Here is an 8269-nt window from a genome sequence, read left to right as displayed (position 1 = left end):
CTAGCTTCATGCTAGTAGGCCTTAACTAGTTACTGAGCATGTGCCACTCTCACCAAAGATGGGATAAAAGTGAGAGGTCTCACTCTATAGTTAAAACGTAGAGCTCGACACACAGGGTGAAAAGAGGAGCTGCAGCAATGTGCAGTACAACAAAAATATGGTGTTTTTTGAAAATTAAACCATGGAAACCTATTCTGGTACAACATCAAAATACAGTTATGAACCTGAAAATGAGCATAATATGCGCACTTTAATTTAAGGATGTGTATTATTCATTTATTCACTTTGTTTGCATTTGTGTGAAGTTGACATACTGTGTGCCCTCTGGGATTATTGAATGGCATTCTGGGAAATGTAGGAACTCACATTTCAGGAAATATTTCAAGTAAAAAAAGTCATAATATTTTGATAAAAAAGTCATAATATTTCAAGAATAAAAGTTGTCATATTTCAAGAAAAAAGTTTTAACATTTTTGGAAAAAAAAGTCATATCTTAAGAAAAAAAGTTATAATATTTTGGGAAAAAAGTTTTAATATTTTGGGAAAAAAGTTGTAATATTTTGGGAATAAAGTTGTAATATTTTGGGAAAGAAGTCGTAATATATATTATATTTCACTAAAAAAAATATATTTCAAGTAAAAAAGAATCAAATGAAAAATGAAATGAAAAAGTCGTAATATTTGGAAAAAGTCGTAAAATTTTGGGGAAAATGTCATAAAATTTTGCGCAAGAATTCGTAATATTTGAAGAAGAAAGTTGTAATATAGATGTTTAACTTTACATTTTAACAGTGTGGGATTAATACTTTTACATAAGTTAAGGATGTGTTTTATTCATTTACTCACTTTGTTTGCAGTGGTGTGATGTTGACATACTGTGTGTCCTCTGGATTATTGAATGGCATTCTGGGAAATGTAGGAACCTATATCTCAAAGTAAATATTTCAAGTGAAAAAGTCATAATATTTTGGGAAAAAAGTCGTAATATTTCAAGTAAAAAAGTAGTAATATTTCGGGAAAAAAGTAGTAATATTTCAACTATAAAAAGTCAGAATATTTCAGGGAAAAAGTTGTAATATTTCAAGTAAAAAAGTCATAATAATGTTTTCGTAAATGTCGTAATATTTCAAGAAAAAAAGTCGTAATATTTTGGGAAAAAAATAGTTGTAATATTGATCTTTTACTTTAAGTTTTAACAGTGTGGGATTAATACTTTTACTTAAGTTAGGGATGTGTTTTATTCATTTACTCACTTTGTTTGCAGTGGTGTGATGTTGACATACTGTGTGTCCTCTGGGATTATTGAATGGCATTCTGGGAAATGTAGGAATTTATATCTCAAAGTAAATATTTCAAGTAAAAAAAGTCGTAATATTTTGGGAAAAAGTTGTAATATTTCAAGAAAAATAGTTTTAATATTTTGGGGAAAAAAAGTTGTAATATTTTAAGAAAAAAAGTTGTAATATTTTGGGGAATATTTTAAGAAAAAACGTAATATTTTGGGAAAGAAGTCGCAATATATATTATATTTCAGTTAAAAATTTATATTTCAAGTAAAAAAGTTTCAAATGAAATATGAAATAAAAAAGTCGTAAAATTTTGGGGAAAATGTTGTAAAATTTTGGGAAAAAAAGTCAATATTTCAGGAAGAAAGTTGTAATATAGATGTTTTACTTTACATTTTAACAGTGTGGGATTAATACTTTTACTGAAGTTAAGGATGTGTTTTATTCAGTTACTTTGTTTGCAGTGGTGTGATGTTGACATACTGTGTGTCCTCTGGGATTATTGAATGGCATTCTGGGAAATGTAGGAACTTATATCTCAGGAAATATTTCAAGTAGAAAAGTCGCAATATTTTGGTAAAAGAGTCATAATATTTCAAGATAAGTCGTAATGTTTCGGGAAAAAAATGTATATTTTGTGAAAAATGTAATATGTTGGGAAAAAAGTCATAATATTTTGGGAAAAATGTCGTAATATTTTGGGAATAAAGTCGTAATATTCCAAGAAAAGAAGTCGTCATATTTTGGTAAAAATGTCATTATTTTTTGTGAAAAAAGTCGTAATATTTCAAGTAAAAAAGTAGTAATATTTCGGGAAAAAAGTAGTAATATTTCAACTATAAAAAGTCAGAATATTTCAGGGAAAAAGTTGTAATATTTCAAGTAAAAAAGTCATAATAATGTTTTCGTAAATGTCGTAATATTTCAAGAAAAAAAGTCGTAATATTTTGGGAAAAAAATAGTTGTAATATTGATCTTTTACTTTAAGTTTTAACAGTGTGGGATTAATACTTTTACTTAAGTTAGGGATGTGTTTTATTCATTTACTCACTTTGTTTGCAGTGGTGTGATGTTGACATACTGTGTGTCCTCTGGGATTATTGAATGGCATTCTGGGAAATGTAGGAACTTCTATCTCAGGAAATATTTCAAGTAGAAAAGTCGCAATATTTTGGGAAAAGAGTCATAATATTTCAAGATAAGTCGTAATATTTCGGGAAAAAAATTAATATTTTGTGAAAAATGTAATATGTTGGGAAAAAAGTCATAATATTTTGGGAAAAATGTCATAATATTTTGGGAATAAAGTCGTAATATTCCAAGAAAAGAAGTCGTAATATTTTGGTAAAAATGTCATTATTTTTTGGGAAAAAATTTGTAATATTTAAAAAAAAAAAAGTAGTAATATTTTCATCGTTTAATATTTCATTGGGGGAGAGACTTTCTAACAGCAGATATTGACCTGAGGATGTAATCTTGTAATATGAATGATTACAATTTGTCATTTTCTGAAGTTATTTTTTCTTCTTCTTAAAGTGTGAAGTTCTGGTGAATATCTGATGGTTATATTATGTAAAATCTGTTTTTGATGATAACATTTTTTATTGAGTTTTATGTAACCAAAGAATAGTTTTCTCTGAGTCTAAATAAACTGTTAAACCACAGAGTGGTCCTCTCTTTTCACTAACTCAAAATCCTGTTATGACATCATGAAACTGGGTCTGTGTGTACTGGGTCTTTGTGTACTAGGTATCTGTGTGTACTGGGTGTATTTAATGTAGAGTCTTTTATCAAATCCTACATTCGGCCAATACGGTGGGATCAGGGGAGAACTCGCTTGGACGCGTGTTCTGTGTGCCAATAATCAATGTCCAAAATTTGTTTGCATTTCTGTGCTGTGACCCATTTATTTTCCTTAACGGCTTGCTCACCGTCCCACAAGCATTACAGTTCATTTAATTTCATTACTGGATTAGTTCCATTCATTTCCTTATCAAACAAATCAAAGACACGCAAACCTGACACGACTGACACAAAGCTGTCTGCTTTCCCCGTTTTCCACACACCACAAAGGCAATGCTCCACCCAGTGGTCAAACATAGAACTGCATATTAATTGGCCTAACAAACATGGTAGCCTATATAAACAAAACAAAGTGGTGTAATGGCTCCAACACTGGGTCTGTGTGTACTGGGTCTCTGTGTACTGGGTCTGTGTGTACTGGGTCTGTGTGTACTGGGTATCTGTGTGTACTGCGTGTGTGTGTTCTAGGTCTGTGTGTACTGGGTTTGTGTGTTGTATTGCTAATGTTATTAAATGGTGATTATTAACTGAGCAGCTAATTAACTAATTAAATTAAATCAATTGTCAATCCAATACTTTCCATCTTCTTCTTCTTAACACCAATATGTAATTCCATTCTCAAATGTTTAACACGTTAGTTTAAATTCACAACTTCACCTGTTGTTACTTTGGTTATTTCCTCCTCCCAGAACAGCCAGGATCAAGGAGAGTTTAGGGGTAACTGCATGGCCAAATTAATACAAACACACAAGTTACTGTATGACCGGTAACTGACGAGCAAAAAGCTATTTTTTAACCCTCCTGTTGTCGACCATGAACTTGTTGTCCATCCAGGTCAAAAGTGAACTTGAATTTTCGTGCTTTTTCCAGCATTTTTGGCCTTTTTTATGCTTTTTCCACTTTTTAAAACGTTTTGAGCTTGTTTTTCAACGTTTTATTTTTAAATTCATGGTCAATAACCCTAAATTATATGACATTATATCCTAATTTTTGAGTTATAAAATGCAAAAATTGTGAATTATTTTGACTAATAGTTAAGATCAGAGGATGTTGAGTGAATCACAGACTGGTTTATGTCAAAATGTAGTTAGTATACTGGTTTAAAACCATTTAATCATGTTTATAAAATTGTAACAATTGTGAAACACACACACAAACACATACACACACACACACACACACACACACACACACACACACAAATACGGGTTTATATGTTTTATGAGGACCACCTTTATAAACATCATTTGTGGGGACCTCCCTTTCTAAAGGTGCAAGAGGTATGAAAAAAATCAGTTATACTCACCATAGCCTTGTTAGCTTATACACGACTTTAAGGCGAGACACGGCAGGCAAAAACATCGTTTTTTTTTCACTGGTCAATTTTGAGATTTTTGGCTATTTGGCTTCAATAACATGTCTTCTTTCAGACTTGTGGTGAAATAAAGTCCGAAATACACATTTAGGTCTTTATTTTACTACACTTTGTCTGTTTGCGTCGGTAGATTTCACCTAAATTCAACAAAAGTTGGCGTTCTAAATCATCGCGCTGCTCCGCGATCGCTGTCTGCACCCTGTCATCACATATACCGTTGGAAAGCTCTCTTTCTCCTCTACAATGCTGTCGGATCCAAATATGGTCATTTCCTTTTTATCAGCAACCAATCGTGAAAGTAAAAGGGGGGATTTAACTCAAAATGCACAATCTCATTGGCTGATGCCAATTTCTGACAATGTGATTCGTTCAGAATCGTCACGTGACGCGCTCTGACATTTCCGCGGTAGCTCAAAATGTTGAAAGAAGTGCGTCGAAAACGGCCAAAAATCACCTCAGAGAAGACGAAAACAGTTGTTATTAGCAAGAAGACACAGAGGATGACAAACTAAGACAGCAGATGATGAAATGCCTTCACATAGTACGTTGATGTTTAAACTATCGTTCAGAAAACAGGAGTGTTCAGACAGCGGAGGTAATCAGACGCTCTCTCTCTCTCTCTCTCTCTCTCTCTCTCTCTCTCTCTCTCTCTCATACAGTTTTGTATAATATAATTACTATATAATAGGCTACTAAACAGATCTGTAATGTTGGGATCCTAAGTGGTGTGAGTCCCTCAGGCTGTAGCAGGCAGATCCATGTTTAGCTGTCAGTGGAGCTGCTGTCACCTCTCCTAGGAGAACTACCAGCTTCTCTTCTGGTGTTAACTTTTTTTGGCTATTTTTCCAAGGTGTAAATCTCTTAGTGAAGATAGTTTTTCCCAGTGGAGGAGGAAGTGTATCTCTGTCTGACCCAGCTGGTGGTCACTGAGCCTGTATTTAGTCAGGATCCGACTCTTCTTTGTATCTCTGACAGTGTGAAGATAATTTGTCAAATAATAATTTAGTCTACTTTGTTTGCTTTCTCCAATGTTCTAAATATTGGTCTTTTGAATGAGTCATAATTAGTTTTGTTATGTTGTGTTATGAACCAGTGCTGAATGGAGCCTGGTTAGTTATCTTCACCATCAGCTGATTGAGGGGACTGGTTCTGGTTAGTTATCTTCACCATCAGCTGACTGAGGGGACTGGTTCTGGTTAGTTATCTTCACCATCAGCTGACTGAGGGGACTGGTTCTGGTTAGTTATCTTCACCATCAGCTGATTGAGGGGACTGGTTCTGGTTAGTTATCTTCACCATCAGCTGACTGAGGGGACTGTTTTGTGGGAAAAGTAAGCTGGAGCAGCAGCAAGTATGGCCATCTCTACCTTCAATGAAGGTACCTCTGCCATGCTTTCTGTTATGGAGAAGTTGTGGCTTCAGAGCTCAGTTGTGACGGTCAATTCAATGAGAGAAACTGATATGCTCAGGATCTCGAAAGCTGAGGCCGTCACAGCTGCCAGTGTAAAACATAGGCGCAAGAGTCTAAGCACAGCTAAAATACATATGGTGCTGGAATGGACAGTTGGACTTTAAAAAAGCTGTTACAGCTACTGTTGGTCTTGTTCTGTGTCCATACACCTGTCCAGCGTGGGTTTTGTCGGCAACTTTGTGCATGATACGCCAATGTTAATTCATTGAGTTACTGCAGTTGTAGGCCTTATATGCCTGCCATTTTATTAAATAATCAATTTTCATGAGCTTGAAATATTCTATATTATTATCACTAAGGGCCTGAGCATTTATTCTGTTTTTGAGCAATTTTTCCAATAGAAATGTATTAAATTCCACTATTTAAATCTTTAAATGCCGTTTTCTCAAAATGAGTTTTTTGTCATTCTCCAGTATAAACATCTCAGCCTATGTAGCACCTATGTACACCAAACTTTCCAATTATACACTTAGTAGTATTCTGAAGATATTTACAGAGGGATTTGTTAATAAATCATTCCTGCCCTGATTTATGTGACATTTTAAGCAAAAGAACATGGCGAAAATCGATTTTTTAGGGCTATGGACAGTATATTTTGATTTCCTAGGTAATGAAAGCAGATATCCTGAAATCCCTCTGTAATTATGTTTTCATCTTGTGTGTAAACAAAATGAAAAAAGAATTTTGCACCTGGCTTTATCATATGTTCAGATCTATCTACCGAAAATATATGCAAAATCGCGCATATTTAATGAGAAAATGCATAATTTGCATAATTAAACATACACATTTCAAAAACTTGTAATACATTTTTTTTATATACTTGTGTAAGTAATCAACTGAGGAAGTTTCATGGAGATATCTATTATTTTAAAATTTTAGCCTATTCACCTGTAGTGTCTCGCCTTAAACATCTGAATTGATGAAGTAATGTCTTGACCATCATATATGGGTACAACACACACACACACACACACACACACACACACACACACACACACACACACACACACACAAAGACATACACACACTAAGACATACATACACACATACTGAGACACACATTGTCGCCTTTTCAGCGCCGTTTTGCGCTTTCTACTGCACGTTTAAAACAGCTTACTTTTGCTCGTGGTAACATCCTCCAAAAAGCACCAGTGACTGAAGTGTACGCGGACGGTTTGTTAGTTTTTTTAGCAAGGTGCTGCCGTCAGAGAACTCAAAACATAAATACGTCATCATGAACCAGGCTGCACTCTGAGAGTGGGCTGCATGAATGTAGAGAACAGTGGGCTGCAAGACAAAATAAATACTGTAAACACAAAGAGTGGGCTGAGAGTGCAGGCGGCCTAGGGACAGCATCTATGATATTCAAATATAATTTCAACCCGGCCCGCTGGGGATTCTCCCGGTGCTCCCGGTTAGCCAGTCAGGGCCTGATGATACAGATCTGACACGTTGATATTTTAATATTCAAATGACAGCCAGAGTGTATGAAGAGGATCAATAAGGTGTTGAGAGCAGTCTCCGTCGGCACAGAAAGGGAGAAACATCAGAGCAGAGGGAAGCTGTGGACATTCACAAGATGTAAGTTATGAACTCGGCTGTTTGATTTCACATTTTAATGTTTGTGTTGTCTTCACGTCGACCGTGCAACTTTTTATTCTTCTGGCTCTAAATTGACTTTTTTTTGTTCTACGTTGTGATCGTCTTCTTCAACACTTCTGTCGCTTTTCAACAAAGTTTTTTATAAGTTTTTTTGTCACTTCTTACCGATGTTGTTGTCATGTTTTTCCTGAGCTTTTCTTGAAGTTTTTGTTGTTTTTTTCAACGTTATTTCATAAAAATGTTTTTCTCCAAATGGTATGAAATTGACTAAAACTCAGCAATGATCTCTCAGCCAGGCGCCCCATGTCTGGACATTTTAACAGGAGTTGTCTGTAGAACGTGATTCACATTTATATTTCTGTTTTTTACATTTCAAATTGAATAATAATTTCCCTGTGTGTCTCTGTGTGTGTGTGTGTATGTGTGTGTGTGTGTGTGTGTGTCTGTCTGTCTGTGTGTTTCTCTGTGTGTCTCTGTGTGTGTGTGCGTGTGTGTGTGTGTGTGTGTGTGTGTATGTGTGTCTCTGTGTGTGTGTGTGTGTGTGTGTGTATGTGTATGTGTGTCTGTGTGTGTGTGTGTGTGTGCGTGTCTGTGAGTCTCTGTGTGTGTGTGTGTGTGTGTGTGTGTGTGTGTGTGTGTGTGTGTGTGTGTGTGTGTGTGTGTGTATGTGTGTGTGTGTGTGTGTGTGTTTGTGTGTGTGTGTGTGTGTGTGTGTGTGTATGTGTGTCT

Source organism: Sander lucioperca, chromosome 11 (assembly GCF_008315115.2).
Source record: "Sander lucioperca isolate FBNREF2018 chromosome 11, SLUC_FBN_1.2, whole genome shotgun sequence".
NCBI classification, from domain to species: Eukaryota; Metazoa; Chordata; class Actinopteri; order Perciformes; family Percidae; genus Sander; species Sander lucioperca.
The sequence above is the reverse complement of the archived record's forward strand: the minus strand, read 5'-3'. Positions refer to the sequence as shown.